Raw genomic sequence first — 19,524 nt, forward strand, 5'->3', positions numbered from 1 at the left:
ATATAAAAAAGAGTATACCTTTTTTTCCTTAATGAGATGTATCTTGAGCTTACCACTTATTAACAATGTCCTGCACCAGTTATATAGGTAAATCATTAACAGTACCATGGGTAGTAATTATAGATACGTATTATGTATATTTGATGAGTTAGTTAGACTTAACCAGGAAAGCAATCCTTATTTGATTGAATAGCCTTATTTGCTTTTCCATTTTATTTCAGTTATAGTATATTAGATCTCTGGAAAAGAGTCCTACTTTTGGCTGAATTACTCTCTAATCAAATGATTTGAGGTTTACTCAATTTATGTTTCTGGGTCTCAGTTCCTCATCTAGAAATTCAATCTGATAATTCGAAAAACTATTTCTAGTGCTAAAAGCCTATGATACTTCTACTTTAAAAATTACATTAGAACTTTGACTTTAAGTGCAATTAGCACTGATCAGTCCTGCCTGGGCTCTGTAGGTGATTATTTATATTCCCTAGGATCTCTGCAGTTAAATGATTTTGTGTCAGTGTCTTCAGTTTCAGATTAAAAAACAAAAAGAGGAAGAAGAAGAAGAAGGAAGAGGAGGAGGAGGAGGAGGAGGGGGGGAGGAAAGGAGAAACCTACCAACACAAAATCTGTAGGCATTAATTTCTCAGTGTAAAACTTTCTGCACTATAGGAGGTTTCTGTAGAACATCTGTTTTAAACCCCTGTGTTGTACTACTACTGAGATGATATTTCCAAAGAATAATTTTAATTTTTTTTTTCAACGTTTATTTATTTTTGGGACAGAGAGAGACAGAGCATGAACGGGGAAGGGGCAGAGAGAGAGGGAGACACAGAATCGGAAACAGGCTCCAGGCTCTGAGCCATCAGCCCAGAGCCTGACGCGGGGCTCGAACTCACGGACCGCGAGATCGTGACCTGGCTGAAGTCGGATGCTTAACCGACTGCGCCACCCAGGAGGCCCAAGAATAATTTTAATTTTGATAGGACATGGAAACACTGGAGTAAGCTTTCCTCCCTGCCTGTGGTGCATTCATACTGTATCAGTTTAGTTAAGCTGGATCTACACTTCCCAGAATTCATTCCGTATATGGTTCAGAGTTTCCATTGCCCACAAAAGACATTTTGCATGAGATCTGATAGGCAGTGGTAAAGCAGTGCCATCTTGTATGCTGTAAGGTTTGATGCAGTGTTTCAAATAATGTGGCAGTTGGCTCATGTTTTCACTGACCTGTTATTGCACCTTGTAGGTATGAGGCAGTGGCTGAACACGTAGCTTCTCCACCTCCCACCACTTCTCTTCCTTCAGCAACTCTGATTTTTAGATCACATGAATGGGTGGATCCATGGTTAAAGTCACCACCCTGTCCTCCATCTAGGTTGGGGGTGGTGAGAAACATACATGTGTTATACTTTGTCCTTTGTGTCCCATTTTTAATTCATTCTTGTCCACAAAAAAAAATAAAACAAAAATAAAAACAAAACAACAACAACAAAAAAAGAAACAAGCTTCCATTCTGGTTTGCCAATCAGGCTGACCTCTGGGGACATCAAACTCAACATAAAACATGGAAGTTAAATCTAACATAGACTCCTTCATCAGTTCCCACAATTAGGTAGGGTCTAGCCCCAAAAGTAAATCTCTTATTCTAACCCTATTCTGTCCCATATGATAGCCATTAGTACATGTGACTACAGAGCATTTAAATGTGACTAGTTGGGGCACCTAGGTGTATCAGTTGGTTAAGCCTCTGACTTCGGCTCAGGTCAGAATCTCATGGTTTATGAGTTTGAGCCCCACACTGGGCTCTCTGATATCAGCATGGAGCCTACTTCAGATCCTCTGTCCCTCTCCCCTACTTGTGCTCTCTCTTTCTCTCAAAAATAAATAAACATTAAAATAATAAAATAAATGTAACTAGACTGAATTGAGGTATGTGAGGAGTATGAAATCCACATTAGAGTTTGAAGACTTAATGTAAAAAAAAAGAGAGAATATAAGTAATCTCATTGGTAATATTTTATATGGTTATGTTATAATCATATTTTGAAAATATCTCATTAGATAAAATATATTATTAATTCCATCATTTCTGTTTTAGTCAATTCCATCTGCTATAACAAAACACTTTAGACTGGTTAGCCAAAATAACACGCATTTATTTCTCACATTTCTGGAGGCTAGGAAGCTCAAGATCAAGGTGTTGGCAGAATCATTGTCCAGTGAGGGCCCTCTTCCTGGTTTGTAGATGGGCCAACATCTTGTTGTGTACTCACATGGGGGAGAGACAGAGAGCTCTAGGGAGATTCCACCCTATGATCTCCTCTAAATATAGTTACCTCCCAATGCCCCAACTCCCAATACTATGTATTGGAGATTAGGGTTTCAACATATGAATTTTGGTGACGGACATATTAAGTCCATAACATTTTTCTTTTTTTTTACTTTTTTTAATGTGACTGCCAAGTAATTTTAAATTAATGCATGAGTCTCATTCTGTTTCTATTAGATCATAATACTCTATGCATATACTTCTGATGCTCTCATAGAAAACTAAGTCATTAATTTTAATATCCCAGGCTCCTATATGGATTATTAATATTAGACAAAAATCCCCAAAATGATATTTGATATTCAGCTGATCAATTCTGTTTCAATGTTGCTTTTACATGGAGAGAATGGTGAAGTAGCTTTCTCTTCCATGGCCTCAAAATACAATCAATCTCAACTTAGAAAATCACCTGTGGATAAGACTTCAGTTGACCAACCTCACTCAGGTTCATTTAGTCATTCATTCAACAAATATTCTCTAAATAACACCTAAGTATCAGTTACCCTTCTAGGTCCTAGGTGGGGGAAGGATACAGATTTGAACATGTAACAAAAGGTCTTGTCCTAATGGAAGTTAAAGTTTATGAGAGGAAACAGATGGTAAACCAACCAAAAGAATGACTAGGGTGTTTAAAGTGGATCTTGAGCAAAATAAGATATAATATTGGAGATAGTAACTGGACATGGTTTCCTTTAGATGGTTTGAACAATGATAATTTCTTTCTCAAATTATTACAAGATGGAAGCTTACAGAGTGTTAAAAGGAACGACTTTATTGATTTACAAAGTGTACAAAAATACAACAAATAGTTTTAATTTTATTTATTTGAAGAAACAACTGGAAAAATTATAGAAAACCATGCATATGGAAGTAAAGTTGAATGCCACTGATATTCCAGGTATGGCTACTGTGATTTTAGAGCTGGTGGGTTCAAGCCTAAGGTTAAAAATTCAAGGCCCACCAGCTTTGTAGCTTTATTTTGAATTGTAGATACAAAGTAGAGAACTGGTTACAGTTTTGTCAGTGAGTACGAAGGAATCATACCTCTTGGCACTTTTAAATGTGTTTATTAACATTTAATGTGTCTGTAGGATGCTTTGAAGGATGTAGTTTATACAATTAGAACATTTACGAGGGATGAGTCATAGTACATGAATCATGTTTGTTATCTGTTTTGAAATTTAAAATCACTAGCAGGTTTCCAAAATGCATGTTCAAGTTCTAAGGAAGAGAGAGGACAAACCTTCGATGGGTAAAGAAAAGGATGCCACACAACACACTTCAGAGAAAAATAGTATTTCTTATAGACTTCACTGTTGAAATCATACAGTAATTGCAAGGAAAGATTTTCAGTGGATCTGACATCTTTCCTTCGGGTTGGCCCATGAGTTGTCTATGAATGGTGTCAGCTTTCTACTTGTGCCGAAAACATTCAGTGGTTCAGTGCCAAAGCAGTTTTGACAAACTTTTTCATTGGTGCCAATTCTCATGATGGTGTGCTCTCAGCATTTGCCTTTGAATTTCAAATGGTTGTAAAACTCCAGGGGTTCACACTCTGTGAATGAAATGAGACAAGAAGATGTCAGCAAAACTGTTTAGCTGCATTTCATTCTTTTTTTTTTCCTTCTTGGCTCCAACGTGGCTTGAGACCTGGCATACTGTACAACACAGTAAAGTGTTAGACAGAAAGTGCTAACCCAGTCAGAAACAGTGAATCCTGCAAGGAGAAAGCAATAAGCTACCAGAAAGGCATTGCCGACGCCTTGCTATGCCTCCAGGCCTAGAAAACAATTATAAAAATGGTACATTTGGAAATCACTGTGTCCCAGGCAGAAGCAATAAATTGACTGAGTTAATGTACATGATTTGACGAGTGATATAAACATGAGCTATATGGCAAGCACACCTCAACAAGAAAAACAAGAGTTTAGTCTGGTACCCAGATGTTATTCAAATACACAGCTGTTAGGCACTGCATTGCCAACATTCAGTGATTTTAATCCTTCAGCCCTTACATTGTTTTATAGGGACAACAACAGCAACCTTATTCAAAAAGCTTAACCAATATCATTTCAGTAGTGAGTTCAAAATGCCCACAGTTACGCTAGCTTCTGAGTGAAGCTACATTATGTTCAAGAGTCTAACTTCTATCTTCTATGATATCTCCATGATTCTGCTCTTAGGAATGATTGAGTTTAAGAAAAATATAATATAGATTCAATTGGATTATAAAATAAAACAAGATTATGGGGTGCCTGGGTGGCTCAGTTGGTTAAGCATCTGACTCCAGCTCAGGTCATGATCTCACGGTTCATGGGTTCAAGCCCTGTGCTGACAGCTCGGAGCCCGGAGTCTGCTTCAGATTCTGTGTCTCCCTCTCTTTCTGTTCCTCCCCTGCTTGTGCTCTGTATCTCTGTCTCTCTCAAAAATAAATAAAGATTAAAATTGTTTAAAAAAATAAATAAAACAAGATTAGAGGTTTTATATATCAGCTTTCACTTAGGATGCTGAGATAAACATGAATGTGTGCACCACTAATTCAAGTGGCTTTTCTGTTCATCATTTTGACTTAGTGTAAAGAATGCCATCCAGATGACATTAATTTACATTAATACCACACTACATTTGAGGTGTTTGTTTGTATTGTTTTTTTGTTATCTTCTCCATCAATGCCTCTGGCCACGTGTAGTAAGTGGTTGGCCAAATTACCAGATTCTATAATCGTTGACATCGGTGCAGTTTACATTTTCCTTCCAATTTCAATTTGGTGCGGTGGAGATTAATACCTTAGGTAATATATCTGGGGACACAGTTAAAGTATGTATTTTCAATGAATGACTCAATTCATTGAAGGAACAATGAAGCTATATGAAAGCTGTCTTGGATGTAGGACAAAATCGCTTAACCTCTGCCGTGTCTTTTGTAGGATGGTGTAGGTTATGGAGTTGCACTCAGCAGCTGATTCCAGGAGAGTAATTAGGAAAAGAGCCAATTTGCTATTCATAGAACTCTCTCTGAAGCAGAGTAAAAGATATGCAGCCTTTCTTTTCCACTGACCCATTGCGAAAACACTGTTATACCTTGCTCTATTCTGTCCCCTTAAGAAAGACCTCAATGGTGAGATTCAGTTGTAAAGATATTCACTAATATGCCAGCCAAATGTACAATTTATTTATGTTGCCATTTTATGAGATGGGGAAAGGACTATGGCAGATCAACACTTTCTCAAACCTTGGTATCAATTTTTCCTTGGCCCTCCTATAGTGGCAATGACTATTTCTATTTATGGACTTTCATTACTTTCCAAATATATTCTTTCACACAGCAATGGAATTTGATCACATAGCTAATATATCTCAGAAGATTTTACATGCATGACTGCTATCTTCATATTGATCTTTTTAAATTGCTGTAATACTTTGCACTGTGTCTAAAGGCACTCAATGTTTCTTTTATTATAATACACAAGGGAGCCTTGATGTTCACCTCCTCTTTTCCTTGCATCTCCTCTGTGAGTTCTTAGTCTTCTCTTAGGTAACAGAATTGCAAATGTACACACTCTACATCTTGTATGCACAAAGAGCGATGTTTCTCTTTATTTCTTGTAAGAAAAAGCTCTAACTGCCTTAAGTTTCCATTTGGCTTCCAAGGTCTCCCAGATCCCCCAGGTTAAAATCGGTTCTTTCCTATTAACTCAGCCTCTTCCTAATAGAAAGTCACTGGAAGGTAAAAACAGTCTATGTTTAAAATCATTTTGGAGTATTTTTCTCCCTATCAAGCTTACCCTTCACCCTCCTTAAATCTGTCCCTAAGAGAAAGTTTTTATGTGTTTGACTAGAGATGCATTTGGTACAACTGCTGTCCTCTGGACTTCTAACAGTCTTCAGAGTCTAGGTCTGCTTCGGCCTCTTCAATCCCTATCAGGGTCTGGTGTCCACTGAAGGTTGGCTACCTATTTCTTATGGGTGTCTTGTTGCCACACTTCAGAGACCCCAGTGAAGGAGTCCACCTTTACTGCTCCTATATTATAATCCCAGACTTTCTGATCTACCGGTTATCTTCAGGTATTCCATGGACTCAAAAGTGCAGCATATCTTGGCTCATTTGTCTGCATCGTGTTGGTACCTGCAGACTCTGAGGGTCTGTTCTCCAGCCCAGCAATCTAGTCAACTTCTCTAACCCTTGCCTCTCTATACCTCAGAATGACATGTAGATATGGGACTTTGCTAAGGGTAGCAGCCCTTGACCCTAATGTTAAGATTTTCATCTATTTCTTCTACCCCCATCCCTCAAGATAAAATTTTCTAGAGGCTTTACAAAATTTTGGAAGGAGATATTCTTAGGTAATAGTCCCCAACCATTTTTTTGTTATTGCTCACTGAACATCTCTTTGATATCTTTGTAAAAATGAGCTTTGAGAATTTAGGGAAAAAAAAAAAACTTTTCTCAGCAGGGCCTACATTTAAAATTATTGTAATTACCTCTATTCCCAAAATGTTAAGTCAGAGATTCAAAAATGATCAGTAACTCTTTTATTCCAGTCCATATTTTTCTTTCCCTGAAGGAATGGATGCCTTTTGTTTAAGAGCTAGAAATTCTCAGAAAAGCATGATTGAAAAGAAATAAATATATGTGGAAATATTTTAAGTATATGTCATCTTTGGGTTTTTACCCATTTGTTCAGTTTGGAGCTTGGACTCTGGAGACAGACTGCATGGATTTGGGTTTAAATCTTGGCTCTTCTGTTTACTACCTGTGTGAACATGAGCATTACTTTTCCTCTTTGTGCCTCCCTCTGTGTGTAAAATAAGGATAATAGTATCTCTCTAATCACACAAGGATTTTAGTAAGTGATCTAATGTTTACGAATTTCTTAAAATAATTCCTAGCATAGTATAAGTTCTATATAAGCAGTTAATAATAATGATGATGATAATAATAATATGCAAATAAAATTAACTGAATCTACAATTGCCATGAAATTAAAAGTTTAATTATAAATACACACACACACATGAAAATTCTATCAATGGCCAAAAAAATGATATAAATAGCACATAGAAAGCTGAAGTTGCAGCCTAAGGGACTTAGAGAGAAGAGAAATTGGATATGTTCTTACTGCAAAATTAAAGATTAGGCAAAAAACTAAAAATAAACAAAAATTCAACTGAGTATCCACCATATGTCAAAGTTTAGTCTGGGCGCTGAGATTACCACTATAGACAAGACAAATTTTTGGCTCCATTTAGCATAAATTCTTAGTGTAAATGAGATAGCAAATTAAACAAGTAAAAATGAATAAAATAAAATATTGATACATACTTCAGAAAATAAACTAGATAAATAAGGAGAATTAATATGGTAGAGGTAGAATTTACATTTGATGTTCCTGGGGACACCCCTCACAAGGCCTTTTAAGTAGAGACCTGAATGAAGAGAAGAAGCCAATCGTGAGAGAGCAAGGACACCAAGGATGCATTAAGGGTGATAGAAAAAATGAGCTCGTTGTTCCCAGGAAACACAAAGTGCACTGTGGTATGAAGCCTTGGAGGTTTAAGCAGTGGAGTGACACATTCTGTTATATGAGTTTAGGAAGAAAAATCTGACTGCTATGCAATGAATAGATTGTAGGGGGCTAGTGTGGAATCGGGGATACCACTTAGTGGGCAATAGTTATAGCTCAAATTAATGGTGGTTTCAACTGGGACAAAGTCAGCAGTGGTAATTATGGGGAAGAAGTTTCACATACTAGGAATTTTGAAATATGGCTTTTGGTATTTGCCGAGGACCTGCATGCAGGATAAAATGAGTCTCTTCCGCCAGATATTGGGCATCTTACATACACCTCTTAGAAACACACCATTTTCACAGCCTTTGTTTTATACACAGGTAGAACCCTAACTTCCCCTCTTTCCCAGAATTGCTTTGGGGTTCCAGCAAATAGACTTTAAAGGGTTATTTGAAAAGCAAACTAAGATATACATTTGAAAAGAGGCCAGATATACACTTGAAAATGAGTCAATTCACAATAAATACCTCAGAAGAACACAGAGTGGGGCACTCAAAATCTACAAAGTCATAATGATTTGATTCTAAGGGAGTAAAATATTAAACCATATTTTATATGTTGTATGGAAGAAAGTCCATCAAGTATCTTTAACATAACCTTTTATTTGAAGACACCAGGCCTGAGAAATCACCAAAGGAACACTCTGACCTTGTGCAGGAGGGTGGAATGATTTAAGGAGGGTTAAGCAGGCAGGGTGAGTGGCGGTTTGGCTGATTTCAGGAATAGTTAGTTAAGGGTGATTCTTGAAAAGGATGGAATCACATGTGAGGACGATCTGGCTGTGACATCTGTCACCCCACTGATCACCAGGGTTCACTTGGCTGATGTGGCTGACTAAGCAGGTCAGCCTCAGTCCCCTCCCTCCCTCATCGCTTCATGTGCATCCCTCCTGAAGCTGTGTGCTCTGTGGAAGAGGACGACCTTCCTGATAGAGAATTATTCTTTTGTCAAGGGGATATGAGTAGCAGAGCTTCCCTGCTGGAACCTCCAAACAGACTCTCAAGGTACATTTTTGTAGGAGAATATAGGGTAGTCAAGCTTCCAAGACTACAGACATATCCAAATGAGTGCTGCATGTGGCAGTTTGCCTTTCTTATAAAAAAATTTTAAATTTTTAAAAAGGAAGGAATTATTTGTGCAGATAACTCTTGTTTATGGTTTTTGTCAAGAGTGCGAAGTAGCCATTAGGAGCTGAGGTCATGTACAAGAGATAGTAGGAGAAATAGTTGCCAGGACAAAGGCATATGAGGCACTATAGAAAATCCTCAATTCTTCAATCTATCTCACACTGAGTTTCAATTTTTAGAGCACATTACATGACATCTGTTAGGTGTGGAGGAGTTGATTTTGTAGTTAGCGGAGATGGAAAGAGATGGCTAAGAGAAAGCTCAAGGATGATGACATGTTTTTTGGTTATTCATTGATTCTATTTTCATCTCTTGTCTCCAAAGAAGTAATAATGAGAAATTCTCGCATACATAGGAAGGGAATGTTTGACCCACAGTGATACTCCCCACCCAGTAAACCCCCTATCACATATATACACTTGGTTTAGGAATGTTGTACTGCATTCTAATAAGGTTGTCTTATTTAAGCAACAGGGTACCTCACATTCCTGGGGAGTAGGGGCCTGGCTCTCCGGTGCATATGTGAATCATTCCAGATTCTCTGCCAATTATTCAAGGAAAAAGTGTGATCCAAAAACAGAAAAATAGGAATCCACAACATGAGTCCAAGGCAGGCTGGTGAAGAGGTGTCTTATCTCTCTTGCCTAACTCCTTTGAATGTAGATTTCAAGGAGGGTGGGTATAGGCTTCCCTGAAGCAGCCACTAAGGCAATCCCTACCACACCCCAATAAGTCAGCGCTTTGATGGGGCTAAGCCTACAGCCTCAGAGAGAAAGGCAAGATAACATTTATTACTTAGCTTGAATACACTGCATATATATATATATATATATATAATTCTGCATATATATATATAATTTTCCTCTGAATCATGAAGTTATAGGTGATTTCCTCTTAGAACAATATATCAAAGGGGGGTAGTGCTTTCTCAAGGACAAAGAGATTCCTAGTGAAGAAGAATAAGGGGATTCCCATGTAAAACATTCCTCCACTGCAACCATGCAGGGGCATAGGTTAATTTCAGGAATGAATTACTGGAAGCTTCCTGAGACAGAGAGCGGAGCCCAAATAATGGCTATGGACAAAACCAAAGAGAAGATGAAGGAATGGCCAGATAAACCTTAATTATTCCATGAAAACTTTTAAATTTTTTTTTTTTTTTCAACGTTTATTTATTTTTGGGACAGTGAGAGACAGAGCATGAACGGGGGAGGGGCAGAGAGAGAGGGAGACACAGAATCGGAAACAGGCTCCAGGCTCTGAGCCATCAGCCCAGAGCCTGACGCGGGGCTCGAACTCCCAGACCGCGAGATCGTGACCTGGTTGAAGTCGGACGCTTAACCGACTGCGCCACCCAGGCGCCCCTCCATGAAAACTTTTAAGATCAGCAAATTTCCAGGACAACCCAAGATAAGCACCTCTCTTTGGTCCATGTCCCACCAAACACACAATGATGGGACAGGAAATTGATGCCTTCCAATTTCTCTCATTTTACAAACAGGCAAGGCTGACCCTTTGCAGACTTCTGACCCCGAAGACAATGTGAAGTTACAAGTTTTTCCACTGATCCCCCCACCTCTCACATGCCATTGATACAAGCAGCAAGACTGAGAACATAACCATGCTCTCTCCGTTAGCATATCTGTGTACTAGACTTGTCACATTCTCTCCCAACCTATCATTTATGATAGCCCTTGAAATTTGAAATGTTAGCATCTGTGTTATGGGAAAAAACATACAATTCCCTTCATGGTATTTCTCCTAGAAATCCTTTAAGACTGAGGAGAAGATAGACTGTATGCTCAGTCTTAAAGAGGAAATTGCTCCCGAATTCTCCTGTGCCTCAGCTGCCCCCGCAGTCTCGTTCACAGTTTGATTCAGGGTCATGCTTTTCCACCTATGGACACACTTTCCCAGTCTTTCTCCATCTCAGCTACTGTCTGAGGCTTTTGTCAATTCATCAAGTTAAATGAGGCTCAGAAACCAAAAAAATCACGTAGGCTATATTTTTCAGTCTACCTTCAGTAATGTGTAAAGAAGAACGATCTATTGTTCAGTTTCCTGGCCGAAAGAAGCCATTATCATCGTCCATTGAGTTCTTTCCATAGTATATAGAACTGTCAGACTGCCCTTGTACACTTTTAAACTGTAACAACTTAGTTTTAAGGTACAATAGAAACCATCTGAAAATGGCATTTTGAAGCAGCTTTATAAAAGTTTGGAATCTATATTATATAATTGTTCAAAGTGCTTTCTTATTTGAGACCCTGAGACAAATGAAAAATGGATACAACTATGGAAACGTTAAGTGATGTGCTGTGGAAGACAAAATTGAATTCCATATTAGCTGGTGAAGAAAATTCAATGCACCAGATATATGCTGATTGTTTGCACTGTATTAGCAGCTTAAGTAATTCGGGTTTTAAAGTCTGAAAGTCAAGAAAAGATACGGAAACTTCAAATCCCCTTCTGTAGCTCTCACGATTCAAAACGAGTTAGTTCTGTTTTGACCTGTGTAGGCTAAATATATGTTGATTTTATAAAATAGAGAGAAAATGTTTATGCACCTTTATTTGCAGACTCCTCACCAGCCTTTTTGGCTTCCTTTTGTGTTTTCTTTCCTGGATTTAAGCATTTTTTATGGCCCTATGATTGGCCCCTGGAGAGTCTTAAGTCACAGTCATCATTACTGTGTACCAGTTGCTCAAGTACATCTTGAGATTCTATCAAGATATTTTCTGAAAGTGTTCACTTGAGAATTGTATCTACTCCCAGGATAGGAAATGAAAAGAAACACATGTTAGGGCCAGTAGGTACTGTTGAGTAATATTCTTTATGATCGTGATTTAATTACATTGATTTATTGATTTTGCTGCAGTTCAGTTTGAAAGTGTTTGGGATGAGTCATAACCACAAAGGGACTATAAGTCAGGACTGACTAAAGGAAAAACTTTAGCTTATGTCTCATGGTAGGGAAAAAAGAGGGGAGGAAAAAGAGGGAAAAAGTGAGGGAAATATAACTGAGGATAGTAGCGATGACTTTTTTTTTTTTTTTTTTTTTTTTTTGCATTGGTTCTTTCTGCAAACAGATAGCTGGTTATAGTAGTGGATGTCAGACTTAAGAGTGCGCAAAAATCACCTGGGGCTGCTGGTTATCATGCAGATTCCAGATTCTCAGCTTGGAGAGTCAGACTTTATAGTTTTGTCATTGCTATTGTTGATGACTTGGGGGCAGGGAAGGGACTATCATCAATCTATATGTTTAATCAGCACTCAGGTTGATTCTGATATAGATAGTTGAGTGACCGCACATTAATATTAACTTGTTCATAGGTGCGCTGGGAATACACTAAGCCAGCTTTGTGTGAGCAGGTACCTCTGTTATCTGGTGGAACTAATGGTATAACCTTCTAAACCTGTGTAGGAAATAGTGAGGCTTAAAAAGAACAATCTGCATAAGATATTGGGCACAGTGCATGGAATGTAGTAAAGACTCCATAAAATGTTAGTTCTGTTTCCTCTGGCTCTATTACCAACCGTATATCCTTAAATGTGACTTCATGTGCCTTTCCTTTTTAAAACAGGGATTGTATAAATTGTATAAGTCAGTAGAGTGAGTCAGGAAGTAGAAGTAGAAACAGTGAGGTCTCAAGGAAGACTGGTTTGAGCTCTGCAGGCTCTCATGAGCCAGTACCTCACTCTGGTAGCATTTTAGGTTCTCAAATACTTATTTTGTCAGTGTTCATGGGTGTTGAGGCCTGAGCCAGAAGACTGAGTCATGCTAAATACAATATCCAAAAAACTAAGGTAAACAAGGGATTGCTAAATTGCCAACTTTACAGTGAAATATGAAACATATACACTGACAGCTATGCCAGCTTATTTATAAACAAACCTTGTCACTATGTTCAAATTCCATGGGAACAAAAAAGGGGGGGAAAGGAAGTCCAAGAGTAATAATTTACTTCTAGAAATCACTGTCAGAAAGATCATAAATATTTTAAGTCTTTTTGATTGAGCTTCATAAGTTGATGGTTGCTTGGGGAGCATGGAATCAGAATGAGGGAAATTAGGTTAATTAAAATTTTACTGACTTTGGAATAAGACATTCTGAGAAATCCATTAGAACAGTCTAGTTCTGCATAAATACTCAAAATAATCTGACAATACGTTGTCCTATGGCTCTGGCTCCTTATTCCTTGACCAGAACTAACATTTCCCTCTTGGGCTATGCAATCTACCAGGCTTAATATGTGCTCTTGATTGCTTTCCAGATATATTAAAATATTGACAAGTTACTGCAAAGCACCTGAAGGAGTAGGTCTCTAAGAAAAGATTGTATTATGTATGAAATTTAGACCCATGATTCAGTTATACAAAAAAAAAAAAAATGCTTTGTTTTCTATAGCTATACTTAATTGAATTTTTACATTTTATCTCAGCAGATTGTCAGGGAACTTTTCATCAATCATTAGCATCCTTGTACATTTCCTCCTAAAGAATATTACCGGAGGTTTAATCTCCCTGAACCTCCACCCTAGTCACGTGTACTCATGAGGTTTTTCCACATGTTTCAGGCAAGAGATCTTTTATATTGGGATTGCATATAGGAATTAGTAGAGCTTTATCCATCATCCTTGTTTTTCCCCTGTTAATCCTTAGTGATACATGTTATTAAATAAAATTTTATTTTACCTTACACAGTCATTAAAAGTTGACTTCTCCAGGCGCGCCTGGGTGGCTCAGTCAGTTGAGCGTCCAACTCTTGGTTTTGGCTCAGGTCAAGATCTCACCATTCCTGGGATGGAGCCCATATTGGGCTCTGCTCTGACAGTGCAGAGCCTGACTGGTATTCTCTCTTTATCCTACTTTCTGTCTCTGCCTCTCTCCCACTCATGCTCTTTCTCTCTTTCTCTCAAAATAAATAAACATTAAAAAGAAAGAGTTGACTTCTCCACATAGTTCCTCAGAGAAGTAGCTCCACATCATATTTTTTTTTCTCTGAAATATTCTTCCCCTGTTTGACAACCTGCAAAAAGAACAATTTACACAACACTAACAAAATTCTACCATTTGGCACAGGTCTCATTAGTAGGAAACCAGGTATCTCATGATTAGTGTTATTTTTTTTTAGTTTTATTATTTTTTTAATTTCAGCTATATTGAGGTTTAACTGACAAAAGTGTAAGGTATTTAAAGTGCACAACGTGGTGATTTGATATACATATATGCTATAAAAGGATTTCTTCCATCTAGTTAATTAACACATCTATCCCCTCACATATTTATCTCTCTTTTGGCAGGGGGGGTGGTGAGCATATTCAAGTTCTATTCTTTCAGAAAATTTTAATTATACAATACACTGTTATCAGCTACAGTCACCACGATTTACAGTAGAGTCTCAGACTTGATTTAGCCCCTTGCAACCGTTTTTCTAGTCTCTATTTCTATGTATTTGACTTTTTATTTTTTCAGTTTGCGTACATAAATGAGATCATGCAGTATTTGTTTTTCTCTGTCTGGATTATTTCACTTAGCATAATGTGCTCAAGGTCCATCCATGTTGTTGCAAATGGCAAGATTTTCTTTTTCTCATTTCTGTATAATATTCTGTATAATATATATACATAAGTACCTCATCTTCTTGATCCATTCATCTGTTGGTGGACTCCTAGGTTGTTTCCATATCTTGGCTGCTGTGAATAATGCTGCACTGAACATGGGATGCAGATATCTCTTCAATATCTTGTTTTCATTTCATTTGAGTATATATCCAGAAGTGAAATTGCTGGATCATGTGGTGGCTCCATTTGTAATTTTTTGAGGAACTTCCATACTGTTTTCCACAGTGGCTGCACCAATTTATATTCCTATTAACAGTGCACAAGTGTTGCCTTTTCTCCATATCCTCACCAACACTTGTTATCTCTTTGTCTTTTTGATGATAGGTGTTCTAACATGTGTGAGGGGGTATATCATTGTGGTTTTGATCATTGTGGTATTTTCATGATGATTAGTGACATTGAGCATCTTTTCATAGTGCTATTTTTTTAGTGGTTGCTCAGAAAAGGTTTGGTTTAACTCCGTGAGGTTTCTAAACTATGTTCATCTAAACCAACAAAATTGGTCTCAGTTATCTTTTTTTGTTGTTGTTGTCTGATAGTATGGAGGATAATATAGAATTCTTATATTGAGGAGAAGCTCAGCTCCTTGAGGTGCATTCTTTTGGAAACAACGAGAAATGCATTGAAGGGTTTATAATGTGCAATTGACCAGAAGACATTGAGTCAACTTTGAATAAAGTGGCAATATTCATGTATCATCTCTTTCATAACCTAATTGTAAAATTCCTATGCCCAAGTAGATGGCCTTTCTTCTACCTCACACTTTCCTAAGACTATTCATGGTGAAATATGATCTGAATTTGGCAGCCTGCTAGTTACACAACTTACCAGTCAATTCAATTTTGGTGAGAACAGTTCATAACATACATTTCTACAATGCAATCTATACCATATTGTATTAATAGAGCTCTTCATAGAAATGAAAATCAAGCAACCATAATTTTACAAATGAGCATGATTATGTTTTAGAAGATGTATCATGGCCTTTTTCTCTTTGTGGAGCTAAGGAAAAGTTCTACAAGAAATGCCCCATCTTCTTCAGAGGTATGCCGCACCATGGTTCCTTCAAGTCCTTTTAGTGTTCTAAATATGTCTGTAGGAATTCCTTCACTGGTTACCAGCCTTCATGTTCTAATACAACCCATGTTTTGTAAGTATGCATCAAGAACTCCTTTTTCTTCCTTTGTACTGAGAATTCGTTCACAGCAACCCTCACAGGGGTAGCCTTAATGGCTGGTGCTGTCTGTCTGTAGCCGGTGACTGTCTTAATATTTGGCACCTCACAGTTTTTCCTCAGCTAAGAGTCCAGCACACTCTGCCTGGCACATGTTAAGCCCTAACTAGATATGTACTGAGTAAGTGAATATATCCCACTTGATGTCTTTTCACACATGTTTAACTTTATACCATTTTGTCAAAATCCAAGGTTACTTTCCATATTTATTTTCCTCCTGAACTGGACAATGTCCTCTTCACACCCACTTTCTGGGCTTTCCCATCCACATTCTATGTTATTGTTATTTAGAATTTTGAATTCCCTTTTAAAAAATATATTTTTCCAACCAACTCTTTTGCTTTTGGTATCACAGTCCTCCTTCTAGGTTCATATTTCACTATATCTTTTATTTTATTGTTTTTATTAATTTTTATTTTTTTTAGGTAGTCTCCATACCCATTGTGAGGCTTGACCTCATGACCCTGAGATCAAGAGTTGGATGCTCTACCGACTGAACCACCCAGGCACCCCTCACCATATCTTTTACTAGTAAAATTTAAAAATACTTGTTTATGGCAAATAATTTTAGTATTTTAAGTCTAATGTTTTTGTTTAAAACACTTATAGGGGCACCTTGGTGGGTTGCTTGGTAGAGCGTCTGACTTTGGCTCAGGTCATGATCTTACACTTCATGAGTTCGAGCCCTACATCAGGCTCTCTGCTTATAGCACAGAGCCTGCTTTGGATCCTCTGTTCCCCCCAACTTTCTCTGCCCCTCCCCCACTTGCATTCTCTCTCTCTCTCTCTCTCTCTCTCTCTCTCTCTCTTCTCTCTCTCTCCCTCTCTTTCTCTCAAAAATAGATAAAATATTAGAAAAAAGCAAAGCACACTTGTAAATGGTAGTTTAGTTGAGTGTAAAATTTAAGGTTGACTCTGATTTTCTCACAGACCTTTGAAAATAATACTCCATGGTCTTTGGGCAGTTCTTGTTACTACTGAAAGGACTGTATCAGTAATTGTGATTCCTGTGTAGACACTTTGGTTTTTCTTCCTGAAGCTTTTAAAGATTATTTTCCTCCTTGTTGTTTGGTAATTTCACAGTGTGTTTAGGTGTGTGTTTATTTTTATTTATCCTGATCAATACTCTTTGGCTTGCTAACTGATGATTCATGTCTTTCATTGATTCAGAAAATGACTCTGTCATTATTTCTTTGAAGATTACCTCCTACTCTTTACCTTTTTTTTTTCTTTGAAACTTCTCTGATGTATATGTTGATGAATCTAAAACTATCTTCTGTTTCTCTTAACTTTTTTCCCTATATTACATTTTAGCCATTTTCTCATTATGACGTAGAGTTCAATAATTTTCTCTACTTTTGTGGCCCATTCAAAATTTATCACATTTATTTTTTTCTTTGATAATGTTTTTAACTTCCAGGATCTCTAATGATGTTTTTATATTTCAACTCATTCCTCATCATATCCACCTATGTCTTGTTTCACAATTTACCGTTGGTAATTTATGAATGTTATCCCTTCTTTTATCACTACAAACAGATTAAGATCATTTTATAGTCCTTTTCAAAGATTGCTATGTTATCTGCATACCCTCATAAGTTAATTCTCTCACTTGTTGAATTTTCTGTTGTTTTTTTAATTTGTTCATTTTTCTTTGTGCTGTAGGCCTTAAAATGTCAATTCATCTTGAATAAGTGTCTGAATGTGTGCACACGTTTATTTTTTACTTCCCATGGTCACCCATATATTGTAGTGGTTTCCAGCCTGCAAAATGAGATCCTACATTTAGAATCACTTCTTCTATTGGAATTTCAGGGGTCTTATGCTATAAGGGATGACATATTTCTAACTCCTGAATCTAGATGGCTTAGCGCTGGTCCCAGGTGAGATGGACACGTCTGTTCCCTCCAGCTTTCCTGGAGCAGCCCCAGGCAGTAATTATAGCTTTTTCGCATTTATTTTTGTGTGTTTTCAGATTTCAGCATGACTCTTGCCCACAGCCACATATAGGATGGTATGATACTTCTTATTCTGACAGAGTCAATTCCCCAGCTGCTTCCACCAGCTTTTGATCTAGGAACTTCATAGAATTGGAGCTCAGGCTTCATTTATTGTTACAGATTTTGGTTCCATTTTTGTTTCATGGGGGTATCTATATGATGTAAAAATACTTTATTATTTTTATATGTTTAGAATCAAGGTGGAGAGGATTCCAGATGAAAGCACAGCAATATTTTGACCAGAGTTCACAATGATAAACATTCTGCCTCCACATTTCAATTGAACATACATTCTGTGGCAAAAAAAAAAAAAAAAAAAAAAGAAGAAAGAAAGAAAGAAAAGAAAATCAATACATTGCTCTTGAATATGCTGCTTTTCAAATATATGTAAACTTAACTCACAAGAAACATTAAAACAAGGAATTATATAGGTAGCTCTTTCAATTCAAAATTGTTCCTTACCTTTCTATCTCTTTCATGCATTTTCTGAACTTAATTTCTATATACAAACATCTAAAATTTAAAAGTTCAGTTTCTCAGGACATATTTCTCCTTACAATCCCACGTGTTATAATAAGGCAAGACTTGTCAATTATCAGATTCAACTCTGAGCTCTACACTTAAAACTTTCCTCTTGACTTAGATCAAAATGTCAGGAGGGGCTTTGAACAAAAAGTTTCATTTTCCTAGTTAGATACTATTTAACTTGGATGGAATGCCATATATTAGAATTTCCTAACTTTTTCTTATTATACTTTTTTGTGCATTGCTTTTGATAGTATTGAGAAATCAATTTTACATGTTTATCAACTAAAAACATATAATACACTATTATGTAGTGGTTTTAGTCAATCTCCCTTTACCGTAAGTGCCATGTTCATATAATAATGAATTATATTTTCAGTGTATCAATTATAAGTTATTTAATTCTTTTTTATGTTCCTTAGGAAACTACTGTTTCAGATTATGTTCTGGAGGTATCCTTATGTGAAGAACTGTGCAGCATGTGAAATTTTAGCCTACTTACAAACTAATGTGTTATATTGCCACAGTTTGAAGAATGTTGAATCCCCTGGGTCAGAGTCAAAGGATTTTATTACTCATGGCAACAACGTTAGCCAGAGCTTCACATTAATTTTCACCAGTTCTCTGTGCTCCTCAAAATTCCACTGAGTAAATGCAAAGGCCCTAACACAGGTGATTGCACATGAAACTGGTTGTGTTATAAGGTAGGATGACTGAGTTTGAGGGATTCACCATTTTGACAGAAAACAGAAATATACCTGCTCTTTTCTATGAGCAGAGAAAAGTGGGGAGGGGAGGTGTAAGAAAGGGATGGAGAGGAGTTACCTAATATTTCCAGGTTGCCCTGCAAACATAACCCTGAGAAATGGCCCTGATAAAGAAAGATTAGAGGGTTGCATTCTTGGCTTACCCAGTAAGAACTTGCAAGGAAGCTCAGGGTTCCTGAAAGATTTCCTCTCCCCAAACCAAGTAAAGAAGAGCTATTATATAACCTTATTAGATATACAAAGAATACTATTATTAACAATAAGAAAGATTAGCCAGTAGTTATTAACTGTTTTGCTTGGTGTTTTATCTACTTTATTTCTATATCTTGTTATCTGCCCCCATGTACTTTTA

The 19,524-nt window shown here is 37.2% G+C and overlaps 1 protein-coding gene across 3 annotated transcripts in view; it reads left to right on the plus strand.

Annotated features, from left to right (window-relative positions):
* LRRTM4 (leucine rich repeat transmembrane neuronal 4) overlaps positions 1-19,524 on the plus strand; it is a 719,346-nt gene that overhangs the window by 482,187 nt on the left and 217,635 nt on the right. The window lies entirely within an intron of this gene.

The sequence above is a fragment of the Puma concolor genome, chromosome A3, assembly GCF_028749965.1.
Source record: "Puma concolor isolate L17-30 chromosome A3, mPumCon1.1.hap2, whole genome shotgun sequence".
Classification (NCBI taxonomy): Eukaryota; Metazoa; Chordata; class Mammalia; order Carnivora; family Felidae; genus Puma; species Puma concolor.